The sequence below is a fragment of the Boleophthalmus pectinirostris genome, unplaced genomic scaffold (genome assembly GCF_026225935.1).
Source record: "Boleophthalmus pectinirostris isolate CB_2022bp ecotype Guang Dong unplaced genomic scaffold, ASM2622593v1 HiC_scaffold_3, whole genome shotgun sequence".
Taxonomy (NCBI): domain Eukaryota; kingdom Metazoa; phylum Chordata; class Actinopteri; order Gobiiformes; family Gobiidae; genus Boleophthalmus; species Boleophthalmus pectinirostris.
The window spans coordinates 21,845,605-21,866,695 of record NW_026571299.1 but is presented as its reverse complement, the minus strand read 5'-3'; positions in this window follow the sequence as shown (position 1 = coordinate 21,866,695).

The following is a 21,091-nucleotide window of genomic DNA, read 5'->3' as shown; positions in this document are numbered from 1 at the left end:
GCGAGTTGAGAAGTGGAGACTTGTTTGGCATTGCCTCCAGGGAGTGGTGGCAGGCTGATGTGGACTTGCTCATTGCCCCAAAGCTCAGCCCCCACATGTTGGAGTTCACCCTGGTGAACGAGAGAGTTGCACGACCCCCCCGCACCTTTGGGTCACCTGACAGTACCAGACAATGCGCCGACTAGGACTCCATTGTTCTACTAGGGGACTTCAATGTCCATGTGGGCAACAACAGAGCGGGGTGATCGGGAAGAACAGCCCAGTGTGTCTTGGACACTCGGGTGAAGAGAGGACAGAGCTGTCATCAAACCACAACCAGAGTTTGGTCAGCTGGAGGCGGAAGCTAGGAAGACCTGGCAGACTCAAGTGTGTTGTGAGAGTCTGTTGGGAACGTCTGAGGGGAGGGCATCTGTTCTGGGGTGCCCCCGACACCTCCATGTGGAGGTGTTATCGGCATGTCCCATTGGTATGAGTTCCCAGGGAAGACCCAGAACATTCTGGAGGGAGTATGTCTCTGGGCTGGCCTGGGGGAGCTGGAGCAAGTGTCTGAGGTGAGAGAAGTCTTGGAGTTGCCGCTTAGACTTCTGCCCCTGCATTCCAGCCTCAGATAAGTGCAAGAAAACAGATGGATAGCATTTTCAGTTACGTTTGAAGAAATAAACTATTTGAAGTGTACTACTATTACTGCCATGAGCAGAGGAAAAGTAAGAGAGATAGAGGGATAAGAGGCATAGAGGGCTAGAGAGGAGGAGGGAAAGCAGGGTAAATGTGTGAAAGAGGTGTGATCTCTGACTGTAGTGAAAATGAAAGTAATCTACAACTGTGAAAGCAATCAAACAAGTGTGAAGAGGAGAGAGTCAGATGCCCTCCCATCATCCTGTGTGCCTGTGTGTCAGATGCCCTCCCCTCTTCTGTATCCGTGAATGTCAGATGTCCTCCTGTCCTAACTGTACCGCTTTATGTCAGATGCTCTCCTCTCTCATCTCTCATGAGTGTAATTACCTGTCTCTCACAAGTTATAGTGCCCCCTCATTCCAACTTGGGTGGCATCGTCTGTGTTGTTTTAGTATTTCTGCTGAGTAAATATTTTGAGAGTACCATCCATTTTCTTCCACTTATCCTGTCAACATGGAGGAGCAGTGGCTCTACTCCGAGCTCCTCCCATGTGACTGAGCTCCTCACCCTATCACTAAGGGAGCGCCCAGACACTCTGTGGAGGAAACTAATTTCGAGCGCTTGTATCCGCGATCTCGTCCTTTCGGTCACTACCCAGAGCTCATGACCACAGGCGAGGGGAGGAATGTAGATTGACCAGTCCTGAGATACTTGAACTCCTCCACTTGAAGCAGGGACTCTCCACCAACCTGGACGGGACAAGCCACCTTTTTCCAGTCGAGAACCGTGGCCTTGGATTTCTATGAGCTGATCTTCATCCCAGCAGCTTCACACTCGGCTGAAAAGCTCCCCAGTGCTGCAGGTCCTAGTTTGATGATGCCAACAGGACAACATCATCTGCAAACAGCAGAGATGAGATCCTGTGGTCCCCAAACCGGACCCCCTCTGGCCCCTGAATGCACCTAGAAATTCTGTCCATAAATGAGCAGAAGAGGTGACAAAGGACAGCTCTGGCGGAGTCCAACATGCACTGGAGACAGGTCTCACTTACTGCCGGCAATGCGAACACAGCTCCTGCTGCAGTCATACAGGGACCGGACAGCCCTTAGCAAAGGGCCCCAAACCCAATAGCCTGACTTAAGTCACTGAGGTGGTGGGCAAGGCTGGATGGATGAGATCTGTCCTGAGTAGCTTAAGTCTCTGGATGTTGTGGGTCTTGGCTGACACAGCTCTACAACATCTCATACATCTCGTGGGGGTTGGGGACAGTACCTCTGGACTGGCAAACCGGGGTGTTGGTCTCTCTGTTTAAGAAGGGGGATTGGAGGGTGTGTTCCAGTTACAGGGGAATCACACTTCTCAGCCTTCCCGGTAAGGTCTATGCCAGGGACTGGAGAGGAGAATCCAGCCGATAGTCGAACCTCGGATCCAGGAGGAGCAGTGTGGTTTTCGTCCTGGTCGTGGAACACTGGACCAGCTCTACACTTTCCATCGGGTGCTCGAGGGTTCATGGGAGTTTGCCCAACCAGTCCACATGTGCTTTGTGGATCTGGAGAAGGCATTCGACCGTGTCCCTCATGGTGTTCTGTAGGGGGTGCTCTGGGAGTATAGGGTATTTTGAGAGTGTTAAAATAAAATATAAAGTCACCTGAATATTCTGTTTTACACCGAACTATGTGTTTATCTTGTGTAATGTCAGCAGCATTTCATCTTTAATTTATAAATGCTTAGATGATCCTACTAATGACTAAATGAATAAAAAAGTTGCTTACATTTCTTCATAAACCTAAAAAACATGGAACTAAACTTCTCTAGTGCATGTTTCCATGGGGCTGCTCTTCGGTGTGCACCTCCCTTGTGGTTCAAGCCTTGGAGCTGAATCATTTCAGACAGTGTTAGAGCGAAGGGAAGAGAGGACGAGTCATTTCCTTGGCTTGGTTTATGTCCCATTTTCTTTAAAGGTGCATTCTCCAACCTTTCTCCTCCAGTGAGCTACCGTTACAAAACAAAAATGCTACAAATTTTAGCAGAAGCAAAGAATATGAGTATACATAAGAGCCGCAGCAGACTCAGATGAGGAGCAGTTAGATGGCAGTAAACATAAACCATTACCTGTTTTTTAGTGCACAGTTAGACATCACAATGATACACTTACAATTAATACACATAATTCAGAAATAGAGCTGGGTATCATTAAGAAGTTGCCGATACCTCGATACATAGGCCACAATACGATACATATCTCCATACAGTGCACGTTCAGTTCGATATGATATATTTCAAATATGGTTCAATAAAAATAATGGCTAAAGGCTAGCTGTGATACTAAAAGTCTTTGTTAAACCATGCCTTGTGCAAAATTAATATGAAACACAAAATTTTAATCATCAAAACAGTGAAAATGTCAAATGTGTCACATACACGAGTTTTCTTCCACTAAACTAACAACAAAACTGTCGCACTGTAACAAAATAATTTATAAAACATACCAAAAAATACTCTTGGCGATATATCGATACAGCAGCCCACGATATTGATACTGTGTCATGACATTAAACAATACAATATATCGATATTTCGATATTTTTGCACACCCCTATTCAGAAATCCCTTGGCAAGCTACTCTGAAGGGGATGGAGAGCTGCTCATAGCTCCCGAGCTACAGGTAGGAGAACCCTACTGTGGAACATTCTAGACAAAGTAATAACATCTCCATGAAGACAAGCAGTTGACAGGCCCTCCACTTGGAAAGTTACACAGTGCGCCTTTAATATAAATAATGTGTTACGACCTGCTCAAAAAAAAACAAAAACAAAAAAACTGAATGAGGAGACACAAAATGGATGATGAGGAGAGGCTTGCACAACATGTTACATAACTAAGGCTCTGTTCATTTAACCTGGTTTGGCGTTAAACCCACTTCAGTCTTGACTTGGTTTAGTACTGGTCCAGGTTTGGTCCTAGTTTAGTTCAGCTTTAGCGCTGCAGTTTAGGAGTAGCTGTAGTAGTATCATCAGCAGTAGGGCTCAGTGGTCAAAGCAGTGATCCCCAACCAGAAGGTCAAAGGATCATTGATCTGTTGTTGTGTGCTTAAACACATCACCTACCATGTGGGAATGGGACAGAGAGAGGGATAAATAGAGAGGGGAAGGAGAGAAAGGGTCCACATGCATGATATATAACAGAGGAGAGAGAAAGAGAGAGGAGAGAGCGGCCTAGTGGTGTTGGTGGCACTGGTCTGTCCCAGGGCAGCTGTGGAGTGAATAAAGAATGACACAGCTGAGCTCTTTGAGACGCAGTGATAGGTTTGTAAAGTGCCTTACAAGTCTAAGATATTTGTATTAACAGAACTACAGAAGGACCAGCAGAAATCTTTTATTAGTTTATTTCTTCAGGATTAGGAGGGAGTTTTATGAGGAGTAATTCTCAGCTTGAAGTGAAAGTGATACATCAGATCTCACCAACGCTTTTCACAAATGAATGAATTCACAAGTGAAAATCAGGAGCTGAAACAGGAGTGAAACAATAATGAAACAGGACTAAAACAAGAGTAAAACAAGAGTAAACAGGACTAAAACATAACACTAAAACAAACACTAAAACAAAAAACATTCATTTTGTCTTCTTATGTACATGAATTCATTGTTTTTGTTTTTTATACTTTATATATTTGTGAACTCCACTTTCAGTGAGCATTACACAACTGTCTAACGAGGGAGTATAAAGCAAAATCGATTTATTTTATTTTGTATTTTATTTTATTTTTATTTTAAATTTTAAATTTTAAATATTGATTTTATTTTATTTTATTTTATTTCACCTTGTGTACTGAACGTCCTCCCTGTGTCCCTGATGTGTGTTTTATTGCAGGACATGCAGGTGTTTCATATATGACATTACGTTTGTAGTAGTTTCAGGTACAGTTTAACTCATGTGTTGATTTTGTGTTTTCTCATCGCCCTTTGTGCTTTTTCTGTGTTTCCCCTGATGTACAGTCATGTTATTGCTCTTTTTTTCAGTTTTATTTTTGTTTTTCTGGTTCTGTTTTTCATTCACTCTGACCTGTCATTTTTATAATCCAAAACATTCATTTTGCCTTCTTATGTACATGAATTTCTTGTTGTTTTTTTGTTTTGTTTTTTAAGACAATACATTGGTTTTCCTGTTGTTTTCTTTTGTTTATTGCCCATATTAGTGTTGCTTGAGTGTCCAGAGGCAGTTCTCGACTCTATGCAAAGTGATGTTTATGGGAGTTTTTGTGAACAGGGATATAACATCATGGGAAATTCATATTTTATTGCTTTGTACTTTGATGGTTTTCAGTTTCTGGGTCAGTTGTTTGGAGTTGTTGCAGTGTTGTTGGGTATGGCTTAATAATGGTTTTATAAATTCTACTAACGTTTTTGATAAATGATAGGTTACTGAGTCGATGCTGTCTGCTGTGGGTCTCAGTGGAGTGTCCTTTTTGTGTATTTTGGGTGCTCGCAGTGTGACATTTGCAGTTGGTATATAATTGTAGGTTTTCTTGTCTATTTTTTCTTCCTCTAACAGGGGCTTTAGCAGCGTTTTGAGCCTCTTTTTCTTCTCCCCTGTTGGGTCTTTATCACTTCATATGTATTTGGGTCCTTCAGCGTGTTTTCCATCTGTTGTTCATATTTTTCTGTGTCCATAATCACCATAGCACTTCCTTTATCCCTGTGTATTATTGTGATCATTTTGTTCTTGGCGAACACGTGTATTGCTTTTCTTTTGTCTTTATTTACATTGCCTGATGGCAGTTTGAATGTTTTGAGAATCCTTGCTATTTTGTTTCTACGTTCCGCTTTCTCTGCCTGGTCTTTTATTGATTGGCATGGTAACCTCAGTAACAAGTATGTATTCTTCGTGTGATTTTATTTGGTGTTATTGCGTAGTTTAATATGTTTAGTTCTGTCTGTGAAAGGGGGCACTTTGGTACATTTTTCACCTATTTATTTGTTATAGGTTCATCTATTGTTGCCTTGTTTTTATTCTTCCGCATCATTAGAGTCAATTTTTTTTTAACATATCTAGTTTTTGTTTCTTTAAATATCCTTTCATGTGTCCGTAGTAACTGTTGTGTCTTCATCCAGTTGGAAGTTGATAGCAAAGTTTGTCCTGTTCTTTCTACGTTGACTGTTTTTGTGGTTTGTTTACGTGGTCATCTACCTTATTCAGAGTGCATCTTATTCTCTCTTTCAGCGAAGTGTCAGCAGTTCAAAGCCCTTAGAAGTAAAATACCAACTCTTTAAGATCAGTCAGTTATTTGATAATTGTGAATATTCAGGTCACGATATAATTCAGAAGTGAAAAAAAATTCTTGTTACAACTGTAGAAGTTTTGGATCATTCGTGGTGCACTGATGTAAGTGACAGTAAATGGACGAGGTCAGAGGAATCAAGGGGAGCAGTGGTTGCCCAATAAAATCTAAAATCATTGCGTTGGATATAATTCAAAACTATATATCCAAATAATCCCATTTTCCCTTCACTTCTTTCTTTCTTCTTCTTTCTTTCTGTTTGAAACATCAACAACCGTGGGTCTGAACATCTCCATAACTTGTGTTGTTTTTGTCCTTCTACAAAGGCTTGGAGGCACATATTAAGAGCATTGAGAGCGCGGCTTACAGTTATTACAGTCGATGCTTTCTACATGCTCTTTTACAGCCGGAGAAGCCAACCCATTGTTTTAGAAGCTTGTGCGTGTGTACTGAGGACCACATCATCATCCACAGGAACCTGATGGAATTGGAGATGTGAAGCGGTTTCTTCTAAGTGTGCATGTGCAGCAAGAGATGTGTTTGTAACGATTAGATATTAGTTAGAAAGAGAGGCCGTCATTTAATCAAACAGTGAGTTATGTTATTAGGTTCTTTTTTCAGACCAAGAGTTTGTTTTCATACCTGACAGTTTTCGACTGCTCACTAGCGCTTCTAGCTCTTCTTCAGAGTGGTCATGTGATGTTGCTGATTTAAACAGGTTTTGGCGCTGTCTTCCTACCGATGGAGGCAGGACGACAGCGCCACCTGCAGTCCCACTTCCTCATCACAGTATCCCAGGTTTGTGAGAGTAAAAAAGCCCCTTGTCCCGGTTTATCGTCCCATGGGCACGTTTCTGTATTTCGATTGCCTCTTTAATCCAGCTGCGATGGTTGTTTTCCTCTGTCCCAATGATGTTTGGACAAGGGGCGTTTTTACTCTCACACACCTGGGATAATGTCCTGAGGAAGTGGGGCTGCAGGTGGCGCTGTTGTCCTGCCTCCACCGGTAGGAAGACAGCGCCAAACCCTGTTTAAATCATCTGAGCGACAAGACACAGAAACATCCATCATGTGACCACCATGAAGAAGAGCGCTAGTGAACAGTCCAAACTGTCAGGTATGAAACAAAACTCTAGGTCTGAAAAAAGAACCTAATAACATAAAATATTGGAAGACCAAATGAATCTCAATGGACAAACAGTGAGTTAGTTTCACGGTGAGATTGTGTGAAATGGAGGATCCGGATGGAGCAATGGAGTTAAAGCAGCTGGAGCAGGGAAGACAGTGCACAAATTTTTACATTAACCTTTTTTACAGGAGAGATGCATTGTACATCAGGTTGTAGCATCAGTGCTAATTTCCACCTGTCGTCCCTGGGCAGGTTCATTGATTGATTGTATTTAACTGACCTTGGCTATTAACTGTTCTTGGAGACATGTAGCATGTTTTGTGCTTGTGTGTTTATGAAAGATCAAGAGTGTCCGTGGAATAACAGCACTATTACACATGTGTGTGTTAGTGTGAGACAATTACACACATGTGAAGGAACATGTGTGTGTTCTGGACCTGTTGGACTTGGAAAGACATGTTTTTACATCAGTGAGAGGTGAGTGTGATGGTGCTGTTCTAACACAGGGCTGTGTTTAAGGGGACGTTTGTGACCCATCAGGCTCTGGTATAAGTGCACATGTTTGACCAGTGCACTGTTGTTGTTAGTATGTCTCCATGATTTTCATGAATGTACATTTTGTGTGGTCATATGTCCTTCATGTGGTTTCTACTAGATGTATTATAATAATTCCATAGGTAAGAACAGTTCTGAAGACTCAGCTGCATAAATCAAGTGTAGGAATAGAAATAAATAGCCCTGTTTGTACAAAGATGGTGTATTTATATTATATGTATTTTTTTATTTTGATGTTGTCTCTGTGTTTAATGTTCATATCCAGAAAATGTGTTTGCTTCTTCTTGATGTGTGAATTGGATGTTTCCGGTTCTGTCTGTTGTGTGTAGGTGCTCTGTCAGCTCCTGTGTGTGTCGTTTTTCTCATCTTGTCCAATGTGTCGTCCATGTACCTTTTCCATAAAGTACGTCCACATTTTCTCTTGTAACTACGGCCTTCTCCTCCATGTCATGTAGAACCCACTCATGATGGACAATAGTGGGTCCCCCATGGTGAAGCCCTCTTTCTGCTGGTATATTCTCTCTTTGTATCTGAAATATGTGAATGTGGATATAAAATGGAGGAGGAGCGTTATGTGTCCGACTGCCAGGTTGGTTCATTTCTGTTCTGTCTGTCCAGATGCAGGTGTAAAATACAGTCCCATATCCAAATAGTAATAAACTCTAAGGTCTAGGTCTCTCTAATTTGACTCCAGAATAGCTCAGATTCATACACGCAATTAATGTGAGTAAAAATAAATATAGTCTTTTGTTATATAGTTTGCATAAAAAGTGGCATTATTAAAGTGTTGATGTAAATGTTGATGTCCATCTCATGTCTGCCTATGTATAAAAGTCAGCACATACTAGTGGACGAGACGACATTAGCTTCAGTGCTGCTGTAAAGTGTGACCTCGGCCCCTCCCCTCTCCTAAAGGCCAGGTCTCAGCAGGGGCTCACTCGGATATAGACCCTGGGACTGCTCCAGGGTCCTGCCGTTACACATCTGCTGCCACGGCAACCTCTCCTCCCCATCACCACGGAGACGGAGCATCACTGTCCGCAGCACTCACATCACCCCAGGGTCCCAGGGCACAGAGAGGACACACTAAAGCCTAGATCTGATATCACAGAGGGACGGGCTGGGTTTAGATCTACGCTAGACCAACTTTAGTCCTGGTTCAGTTCTGGTCCATGTAAGAGAATTTAAGTAATTTATCTTCCACATACATCTCAGTTTAACATTGACACAAAAGCTGTATTTACACCATGATCTTCCCTTGACACACCACTGGCATCATGATCTAAACTGTGTCTACTGGTCTTCATCATCTCACCACTTGCTTTATAAACCTCCTCCTCCTCCGGAAGCAGAGTCAAGGGGCTAGAACACTCAAAGATCATACTATGTTCACTTTTGAAATCATACTATGTTGACTTTTCAAGTTCCCCCGGACCCATATTATTAATGGTAAATAAACTTCTCCTGTTTAAGACGTCCAGTTGGTCTCCAGTCTTTTACTTCCACCCTTTCTTGGACAAACTGAAAACTGACAACAGACCAGTCCTGGTTTAGTCCTGGTTCAGTCCTAGTTTGGACCTAATACAGTTAAGTCCTTGTTCAGACCTATTTGAGACTTGGTTTAGCTGTTTGGACCTACTTTACCTGGTTTGGAAGGGAAACTAACTGCCTTTGTCCTCATTTCTTTTGGTCCCTTTCTCCTCCTTTTTTTTTTAATAGTAGTAGTAGGAGTAGTAGGAGTAGTAGTACTTGTTGTAGTTGTGGAGGGAATATTGCTGGAAGAATATGACACGGTTTTTCATTACACCTAAAATCAAAAGTAGACAGACCTCCACCCCGCAGGAGCGCTGGAGGTTGTGTGGAGAAATGGATGCTGATCATACACACGTGTTTTGGAGTTGCCTGAAAATGAGGGTATATTGGGAACAATTGAACATATCCTTAATGAGTATTCTGGGATATGTAATTCCGAACACATGTCTGGTGATGTATCTGGGAAATATATCTGATGTGGTAAGGAAGGAGGACATGTATTTGACAAAAATTGTTTTAGCTGCATCTAAAGAGGCAGTTACAAAGAATTGGTCACAACCAGATCCACCTGCACAACAAGATTGGATCAGGATTGTGGAGCGTATTTCAGTGATGGAAAGAATAACATATAATCTTAAACTGAAAGGTACAAATACAATGAGCAATGGGAAAAATGGAATGTATTCATAAATGACAGTAAAACTACATAGTGCATAAAAATGTCAATACCAAATGCATGTTTAAATAAGAACCTGTAACTGGGCCCGGTCAAGCAGAAGTAAACAGTAAGGCCAAAAATTCAAGTTAATGCATCTGATATAAAATTGTATTCAACAGATAGAATATGTACTCTAGTTTATGAAACAGTTTACCTTTTTTCTGTACCATTTTTGTTTCTAAAGTTACATACATTTTAAACAGACCATGTATGAAACATGGAACAAAAATTATTTCCCAAATTTCAAAGACCTGCAAATCATGTAAATAAATGGATGTATTTCATCATATCTTGTGTTATTTGATCTTTGAACTGTCGATGAAGGTACATGATAAAAAAAAAAAAAAAAAATGTAAATGATAAAAATTTGCTTGGAAGGACTGACATATTTTATAGAAATAGTTTCCTTTCATTTTGAAGTAATATTAAAGTATTCGGAAGAAAAAAGCTGACAAATTATGCAAAATCATGCACCTTCTACTTGCTTGTACAATTTTCCCTCTGTTACTTTTCCCTCCTTTACCATGACCTTTCTTAATAAAAAATCTCAAGAGGTTTTTCAAACCTAATCTTGTACCATACTGTATAGTAGAAAAACTATATGAAGCAAATATTCAAACCAGTTTGTTAAGGATATGTAAATGAGAACCACTAGTTATCACTGTTTGTATTTATTGACCAAAACAGTGCTGCATATTTCATTCCCTCCGTTACCGACATGAGTTTTTTAATTTTTTGTCAACAACTTGAAAGAATATCGCAGGTTTAACTTTACCCTGTTGGAGTGTTAACTCTTTCCTACATTCTGATACTTTACTTATTTCAATAGTCCCTCTAGTTTCTGAATAAGAGCTGTTTGAATGTAAAAAATCTGCCACTGTTTCCTTCCGTTACCACTTGACCGGACCCAACTCCAGACTGTTGTTACATTGTTTCTGATTTTATATTGTTTTTGTATGTTTTGAAATGTTACTTAAAACCAATAAAAACAAAGTTATAAAAAAGAAGTCAGAACATTATTCAGTTGTCACTCTCTCTGCAGTATGACTGAAGAGAGGAAAGAGAAAAGGACAGAGTAGGTGGGGGGTGGGTGCTCATGTGCAGAGGGACAGTATTCCTTTTTCATCGTTCTTTCGTTCTTTGGAGCTATCTCACAGCAGACCAAGCAGAAGGTGCTACACACATGAACACATCTCCACAATTTGAGTCCGAGTTTGAGTCACACAAATGAAAGGTTGATGCTCAAAATGAAGTGGGAAGAAGTAAGACTTATTTTAACCCACTCTAGTGTCAATTTTGATTTCATTCTGTAGTGAAAAGAGAGTCAGAAGACGGGAATGAGGCCAATCCTAAAGTGAATTTAATCGTACATTTGTGGAAGAACTTGGTCTGTGCAAACTGTCATTAGGTTGGGCCTTTGACCTGCTCAGGCTCCTGCTCCAACCAATCAAAGACGACATTTTAAATCTGCAGCAGGACTTACATTTGTGACTCTTTTGTCCAAACCCTCGCTCACAGATGACAGAAGACCCTGCAACACACAAAAGTTTACAAGTTTAAAGTTTGCACAAGTTTTTACTTCAATTATTTATGGTAAATCTGAATAAAAACAATTTAACTTGATCAAAGTTCTAGTCTAGAGGATAGTTAAGTTGAAGTTTATGAATGTGTCTCATACTACTGCTATTCTACTACTTCTACTACTACTGCTGCTACTACAACTTCTTTTTGGTGATTAGATTTAATAACAATAAGATTTGGTTTGTAATAAGGTTTGGCTCCAGGAAACAGGATAAAAAGGGTCAACAGTGTCACAGTTATCTGATTTCTGTCCTTTGTTACCGCAATCTGATTTCTGTTTGGTGCTTCTAGAACATATTCGATTTATGTCTTATTTTATTCACGTCCTATGACTTATCTGCAAATTTACAAATGTGTTTTTTATTGTGTATTTCATTTTAAAGTCTCTGTACCTGAAATAGTTCATTTGAAATGGTTTGCTATGGTCCAAAGTTCTTCCTCACTTACCTTATGCATTCTGAGCATCCTAATGTATTATTATTATTATTATTATTATTATTATTATTATTATTATTATTATTCACTGTGAGTTTAAAAGCATTATTCACAACTCAGCAAACTTATTATCAAGAGTTACTAAAGAATATCTCTTTACTGGGCCAAGACCATTAAAAGACCAACATGACATGTCTGACAGCAGTGGTTATAGTGAGAGGGGCCAGAGTTTTTCAAAAGAAAGTGAACTGCAGCCAAACCCTGAAGGACCCGCTTGATGACCGTGCTTACTTCCTATTCAAACGCTGCTCAGATACAGGGTAATAATCTTGTATAGTGTCTTTAACAGAGTCTCTGCAGATTTAAACATGGCCATGTTATTTTTATTCCGTTTTAACAGGTTTGATTCTGAACGCCCACCTCTTCACACCTGGTGCCAAACCCAGACTGACAGCTGCAGACCAAGACACAGCAAAGCAAACAAGATTTAGGCCAGAGGAATTTTCTTCAACAGAAATAACATTACTACAAAATTACTCATGCAGGACTCAAATCTATCAAATATTTCAAAATATGTTACATTTTTCACCTTCCTTCTTTGAAGGTTGGTAGTTGGTAGTTCTGTTCCAAATTCAATCTAGACTGTTGTGGTCATAAAAACAGAATAGTGATTTCATCCTCATTGTTTTCGGACAAATCTGCTATTTTGGTCAAATCGCCACATGTGATTCATTATTTCTCTGTTTAAGATGGCTGTCTGCTCAAACAAAGACACTTTTTCTCACCAACTCGTCCTACAGAGGGAATGACAGCTGGATTTAACCAATCAACCGAAGCATCAGGCTTTAATGACTTGTCTGTGCAGCGTTTTTGTGAATCCAGGAGGGACTGGAATGGGGCCACAGACTGTGACAAATCTCCATCCAAACTTGATATGGTCTCATTTGTAGCATATGCCTCTCAAATGCAGAAAAAAATCTCTTATATTATTCAGAACTTTTCTTTTACCTTTTATTGTTGATTCTGAGAAAATCCAGGCCACTTCTCAATCCTTTATATTGTTTATTCTCCTTCTTTCTATGTAACAGTCATATTTTTTATTTTTATTTTTTTTACTCTGGAATCAGGGAGACAAGATACATTTTGTAAGTAAGTTTTGTCAAAGTGTGTGATTCTGGCTGGTCAAGTGAATTAAGGCCATACAAATATTCAAGTCATCGTGAACTGTGATAAAATTGTGATCTGGCCCCAAGAAAATAGTGATTTTTATTTTTTGCCATATCACCTTCTCAGAATTCAATCAGCCAATCAACGACAGGAAGAAAATGAAACAATAAAAATAAAACACTGAACAGAATCAAAGAGAATATGTGAAATAGTAAGACAGGGGAGATTATTTTAAATTCTAAAATACTTCCGAGGACAAACATCAAACTGCTTCAGATATAAAATTCTCCTTCAACAAAGCAATGTGTGCCCTCCCATCCTCCTGTGTCCTTTTGTGTCAGATGCCCTCTCATCATCCGGCTGGATAAATGTAGTGAAACAATGGACAGTTTTGTTTTAAACATGTGCAGGAGGGAGTTTTGCTTTGTCATATATTTTAAATCATTTTGTTTTTGTACAACTTTTCACTGTATTCCTTCTCATTTACTTAGTCCAGGTACATGAGTTCTGCAGGAGAGACTGTGTGATGGTAGTTGTGTCTGAGATAAGATCATATTTCATCATTAAAAACATTTCAAAACAAAAACAGGATTGATGGCTCACAGCGGTAAAACGTCACATTTAATGCTTTTCCGTCTCCACTTCTCACTCATCAGAGAAGAGAGAGATACTTTATTGATCCCAAAGGAAATTCAAGTTAGTTGTAGAAACATTTACACAGAGCTTCTCAGTTGCCTTTGTGTGTCAGTCAAAGGTCTCGGTGCAGTTTCACACAAGGTCTGGTCAGGAAACATCAGCACATCTGTGTCAAGGCAGTTTGAGGAGAGGAAGAGCCAAAAAAGTCCCTCCTCTGTGTCCTGTAGCATCACAGAAGTGTCCAGGGGGAACCAGGTGAACACAACAGGAAAGGCCTCGATCTTACTCCGCTCTGGTGTTTCAGTTGGTGATGAAACTGGACATTCCCTCAAACTGTTTCCTCTCAAAATCCTCTGCCACATTTGCCCCCACGTGTAAGATGTAAAAGGCCTGTACCATCTCCAACTCACACATTTCACACAATCTAACAGACTCCTGGTCCTTTGAACTGCACATGTTGACACTTGAGGCAGTGTTCAGTGTCTTGCCCAAGGACACAACAACAATACTGAACGGCCAACTGTTCAACCAATAATGTTTCTGTCAAGAGCAGAACCTCTGGATTAAAAGCAGCACTGTAACACTAAACTATGACATTTTGAAGACTTTTCAAAAGATATATGGAAAGGAATGTTTAGTGACCATCGGTGTTAATGTATTGTCTTGAAAAAGGAAAGGGGGCAGATAACATAAGATTTTTTTCTTCTTTCTGCTCCTTTTGATTCATTTCTTGTGTGTCTGATGTTGTGACACTGTCAATGTCTTTTATGCTTTATGAATGAATGAAATAAATAAAATAAATAAATACATTTTGTTAAATTATAAATTGTTATGGCAACAAACTGAATGTTACTTCATTTTGAAACCTACTACTTTATAAGTAGGATTTTACTGCTAATGCTACTTTTACTACTTCTACTGCTGCTACCATGACTACTTTTGTCTGTGAATCACTTTGTGAGTATATGTCTGTGAAAAGTGTTATATAAATAAAGTTTACTTACTACTACTACTACTACTACTACTACTACTACTACTATATTACTACTCTGTTTCATTGGGTTTCATTGGTTTCATTTTGTTCTTTCCTGTCCTCTGTATTCTGATTTGAGGAATATTTGACTTACTGCTGTACAGTCATCAAACCCTTATGTATTTTGGTTGGCGGATTACAAAATTATGAACTATTTGTTTATTTATCTGTTTGTGGCAGTCTATAAATCTGTTTACAGAGTCTTGTGAGCATGTGTGGGCTGAACACAAAATAAACTGTTAATGCTACTACTGCTGTTACAGCTACTACTACTGTTCTACTACTACTACTACTACTACTACTACTACTACTACTACTACTACTACTACTACTACTCAGTGGTGGAGCGTGCATTTCACACCTAGACCTTAAGTAGTGCTCCGGCTGGAACAATCCACTCCTCAAGAACTATTTTATAGTTACATTATACACAGTGTCAAGAGGCGTGGAGATTCTGTGCACATAGAAGTGAGAAGAGGGGTGTGTGAGGTGCACAGAGAAGAAGTGAGGAGTGCTGGTGCTAAACCAAGACTAAACCAGAACTAAACCAGGACTGTTTGTCAGGATTGACCCAAAAGTGCACCTGCGTAGACTGTCGGGTGACCACAGATGAAAGGACCATGCCGGGGCTGGGGCTCCATGTTGCACGGGTCTTGGCTCCACACGGTGCTCAGCGCTGCATGGGGCTCAGTGCAGCTGTCGCCTGATCATGCTTTGTGGACACTCTCTCACTCTCTCTCTCTTGCTCAAGTCCAAGATTAGTCCCGGTTTAGTCCTGGTTTAGTCCTGGTTTAGTCCTGGTTCCACTAGATCCAGTTTGCTGCTTTGGCTGGTTCGCTCTCTGACTGTCCAGTCACAGAGTCTGAATCCTGTTAGAAGGCCTTGACAACACCAACTCAAAATCTGATTGTTTCATGGACATTTTTTGAGTATTTTGTGTTGGAGGTCCTTCAGAACGGATTGTGAAGGTGTCAGGCGCACTTCTTTGACTATGACTCTGTCTAGCAACAAGTGATGGCTGAAATGTGATTGGTCAAATGATTTAATAGGAAAATGCATGTGTGAAAGCAGCACAAGTATTGGAAAAACTCACAGACAGGAAATGGACAGAACATCTGGAATTATTTAATAATAATATAATTAACATCAGTCTGTGATTCAGATATTTTTTTAGGCCAACAGAAAAAAGACTTGAATGCCCTGACACCCAGCCACTGCTACTACTACTACTACTACTACTACTACTACTACTACTGCTACTACCACTACTACTGCTACTGCTACTGTTACTACTACTACTGTTACTACTACTGTTACTACTACTACTGTTACTACTACTGTTACTACTACTACTGTTACTATTACTACTACTGTTACTACTACTACTACTACTACTACTACTGTTACTACTACTACTACTACTGTTACTACTACTACTGTTACTACTACTACTACTTGTACTGAAGCATATGATATAACCAGGTCCACAGCAGGTGTATTTTCTGAACTCAAATAAAAGTTCTCTAAACTTTTCCCTCTCAGAGTTTTCAGAGTTTATGAGGCACTGGAGTCCACTGGGGTTCACTGTGGACGATCAAATATAGAGCATTATGAAACTCTAGAGGAGGAGCAGGTAATGAAAATCTAGAGTGAGGAGGTGAAGACAAACACAGCCGCTGTGATAAGCAAGGGTCAGAGCTCCAAAATGCATCACAATCAAATCAAAATCCTGTCTTATTCTGCATAAAAACAGTTAATGTAGTTTAGATCTGTACACACATTTTAAAATGTGATTCTTGTATTAGTTTGTCAGTTCAGATTTCAGTTTTTGTGTTTAAAATGTGAATTTCTGTTAGATATTGTTCTCAAATGGTTCTGTGCTACATAATTCTTGGACTAGTAGAATTATATAAGAGTCAGTGTTGTTGTGGGAAATTACCAAACTAAAAATCCACAAATGTCAAACTAGATTTGGCAATTTGCTTCATTCATCTTGTTGATTAAAGGTCTTTTAAAATAGACTTATTGAGCTTGTGTTTACTCTGTTTTAAACCATGATATAATGTTGTTATATCCTCAAAAACCTGGAGTCCTGTTTGTCTCATTCACACACGTTTGAGTTTCTCTTTTTACTCCAAAGCTCAAAATGCTCTGTCCTGTATTTCCCGCTTTTACTATTACACAACCCACTGGTAAAAATACTGGTGTGACATGTATTCCTCACTTCAGCCTCATAAACACAGCTCTTTGTTTCTTTGACAAAAGTTCTGAGAAAATCACAATTATTTCTGCTCAAAATCTGGAGTGTGAGTCGAGGTTTGAAATTTACAACTAAAACGTGACGAGACACAGAAGCCAGTCACACAGAATAAAGAAAGAGGAGAAAGGCATCCTTTTCAAAACCAAACATGAGTGAGAATTTATGTTTTGAAGTGGGGGTGTTATGCAAAATAAACTTTTTTTTTTTTTTTCCGCTTTCTACCATGTTATAACATTGTTCTGAAGGGGGAGTGACTTAAAGCAGAGAGCAAAAGGGATAGGAGACATAAAAAATAAATAAATAAATAAACTGAAACATGTTAGCACATTTTTGGCAAATATAGCATTTTCAGAACAATAAAAGGTAATGTGTTGATCTAAACAGGTTGTGTGTTTGCAGTTAATATCCATAGACGTATAGGCGAGTTTCATTGTTGACAAAAGCGCATGTTGCATGCTGGGAATTATTTTGATCGGCGGCAATAAACACTAATTCAACATGACAGACGGAGCAAGAAAGCACGTAAAGGGCATTGATCCCGGTTATTTATCAACTCTAACGGCAGAGGACCCAAGACCATTTGACCAGAAATTGGTCATAAGCATCGATGGACGCCAAATCACCCTTTTCAACCCCTACAAAAGGTGGACCAAACCAAATTTCTGGTCGGAATCGCCAACTACCTGGCTAAATATTCACTTCGGCGATATCCGGAAACTCCTGGGGCATTCACAGAGAAAAGCCTCCAAGAGTCTCGATGCGTTGTTGAACTTGTTGGAGTCCACGGTTTGCTCGGATCTTCTACGTTTGCGCTGCGAATGTTTGAAAGCCATTAATTCGCAGTTAGCAGTTCTTTTCACTCGGAATACGAAAAAGACATTTATCTTCTTCCATGCTTCTATTTGTGCATCCGATAATGCAGCAGGAATTTACCATTATCGGGGATAAATACGCGAGGTTACACACTGTGTTTGACCGCTATCGTGTTTCTTGCCTCTGACCAAAATATTTCCCAGCATGCAACGCGGGCTTTTAATAACAATGACGTCAGCTGAAACTCGCCTATATACGAGTGGACATATCTAGTGCTGTAGTCGCCGTGTGCCAAACAGGAAGTTCATCAGGAGACTCTTCCGGCTCCTTCTGACTCTGGCTCTGATGGACTTACATGAAGATCTTTCCGCCCCTCTCTCTGTCCCTGCTGCAAGTTTTTTTTGTTTTTTTTATGTAGCGCTTTTCACAGACTTTTTTTTTTGGTCACAGACACTTTGCAGATCATTATTCTTTCACTCCAGACACGATGATGGTAAACTACTATTGTAGCCACAGCTGCCCTGGGGCAGGCTGACTGAAGCATGGTTGCCATGTCAATCAACCCCACAGGTCCCTCCGACCACCGCCATCACTCACACACACACCACTTTCATACTAGGCAATGTGGGTGAAGTGTCTTGCCTAAGGACACAACAACAGTTTTTGTGACTGGTGCCCTGCTGTGGTACCTGATTTTCCCAGTGGTCTCCCACCCAAGTACTAACCAGACCCTGCCCTGCTGAGACTCTGAGATCTGACAGGATCAGACTTTGACACACCAGTATGACCACCCAGTGAGCCTCGTCATTTTGGTCTTAAAATGTTCGTATTAACTCGATTAATATAATCCTGACATTTTTTTTCCCACTATTTTGTCCAAAATATCTTCTTCATAACACAGAGCCTGGCTCCAGATTTCCCCCTGTAACCGTGAGCATTATGAGCCTCATTTGAGCGGCGCTGAACTCTGTGGGTGACGTTACACTTGCTTAGTCCACTTCTTTTATACAGTTTATGTTAATACCCCAAAGGTGTAAAATGCCCCTGTTTAAAGAGCGGGTTTTTCATGTAATTAAATCATATGTGTTCAGACTGTTTTTAGAGACCAAATGACACGTCTGTATACTGTCTGCATCAAAAAACACAAGTACAGCACCTTTAAATATGAACATGGCATTTAAATGGCTGATATATCAGCCAGAAACCACAAATCTGCAAACAGTTAGACAGCAAACTCCACCTGAGAATTCTGACATGTCTCAGCTCAGTCACCACAGGGATTTTGTGATGTGCTGACAGTTCTTTTGATCATTTTAGTTTGTTTAAATTAGTTTTTTCCAGGTCAGAAGAGACAAAGCTAAGGTGCATTCAGGGACTTGGGGTCTGTGGGAATTCAGAGTGTCACAGCTGTAGATGAAGGTGCTAATAACCAATGGAATCCATGAGTCTAAAACATGAAAACAAAATCATACAAAAAGTCTGCTTTAGTGCTGCTTTAGTCCTGCTTTAATCCTGGTTTAGTCCTGGTTTAGTCCTGTTTTTAGTGCTGGTTTAGTGCTGGTTTAGTCCTGGTTCAGTCTCAGTTTAGTTCTGGTTTAGACTTGGTCTAAATGTGGTTTTGTCCTGTTTTAGTCCTGGCTTAGAAAACAAGACAAAGCTTGCACTTAACCCCAAAACTGCATTTAATGAGGATCAGTCGATGTGTGCGACAATGTGTGTGTTACGACATCAAGAATTACAATCAGAAAATGAAAATTTATGATTATGCTTTCTTCAGTACGAACACAAATTCACAGACGCGACTCGACTGTCAAAAATATGTTATCACTTCACAGGCAGAAGAAACATCAATCAAGAAAAAGTCTGGCATCTTGATCGATGTTTCTTCTACTCAATAAATAAAGCCTGTGATGTGATGACATATTTTTGACAGTCGAGTTGCGTCTGTGAAATCGTATTTGTACTGAAGAAAGGGTCATTGTAAATTTTCATTTCGTGATTGTAATTCTTGATTCGTATTCTGGTGGATAAAATACACACAACACATTTTATGTACAACTGGACTAATTCGAGAACGTACCAATATTTATTTTATACTCCACTACAGCCAAATATGCACACTTATTAATATCCTATACACACACATATTTCTGAAAGCTTCTTACTCCATAACTCTGCCCACTCATTGGTTGGACAATCCAAAAGTGACTGCAGGAGGTGCACACAAAACACCATATAAACTGTACATCATGTAATATTCAGACATTCCTCAATGTCAATTCAGAAATAAATATGACATTATAAGAAGTGTTCAATTTCAGATTCCTAATTCAAGACTCTAGGGCTTCACCTGTGTGTGTCAGTATATGTGAGGGAGGAGGTGGGTGCTGCACTTCCTTTCAATGGGCAGGATTTTTGACATGCTCCACCAAAAATATGATTTACCTTTAAAATGCCCCTGTGGACGTGGGTATGTGCTCATGCATACCGACACTTTTTATTAGTTCTGGTTTAATCCTGGTTTAGTTCTGGTTTTATTCTCATTTGTTCCTAGTTAAATAAAAATACAGTCTTAGTCACAAAACAGTTCTGTGATGACAGAACCACAAGGACACAGGAAGAATTTCAGATATTACAAAAAAAAAAATTTAAATTACACATTCATAACAAAATTAGAAAAAAAGATCCTTTTGAGTTTTGTTTGACAGAAGGACCTGTCTGTCAGTGTCAAACCAGAGCTCAGCCTTTAACCCTTACATAATGTTTGGGTCAAATTTGACCCATTTTGACATTCAACAGAAGAAAAAACAAAACTACTCACCCTTCCAACTGTTGTGTTTGCTTTAAAGTCCCACGCAGTTTATTTGTGATTTTTTTTTTTTCGAAAATAGACCATTTAATGACAGTGCGCCTTATAATCCAGAGCACCTAATAATGTGGAAAATACTGTATGTGGGTTTATAGGCTGTGGTGTTCTCGCTGTGCAAAATTAGGCTCTATAACAGAAAATGTGATTAAAGTGAGGAATTATTGCTTTTTACAAATGGCTTCCTGAGCTGTATGTTTCCCTTTTTGCTTATAGTATTCAGTAATCAAATTATTTTTGTAATAAAGTAATCAGAATGGTAATTAGATGACTTTTAGAAGGAGTAATCAGTAGTCAGTAAGCGTGGAATGGCCAGTCAAAGGGATGTGGACTGCACAGTCACAGCGTTTTTAAAAATGGAAAGAAGCTATGAATTTACTGTATTTTCCGCACTATTCGGCACTCTGGATTATAAGGCGCACTGTCATTAAATGGTCTATTTTCAAACTTTTTTCACAAATAAACCGCGTGGG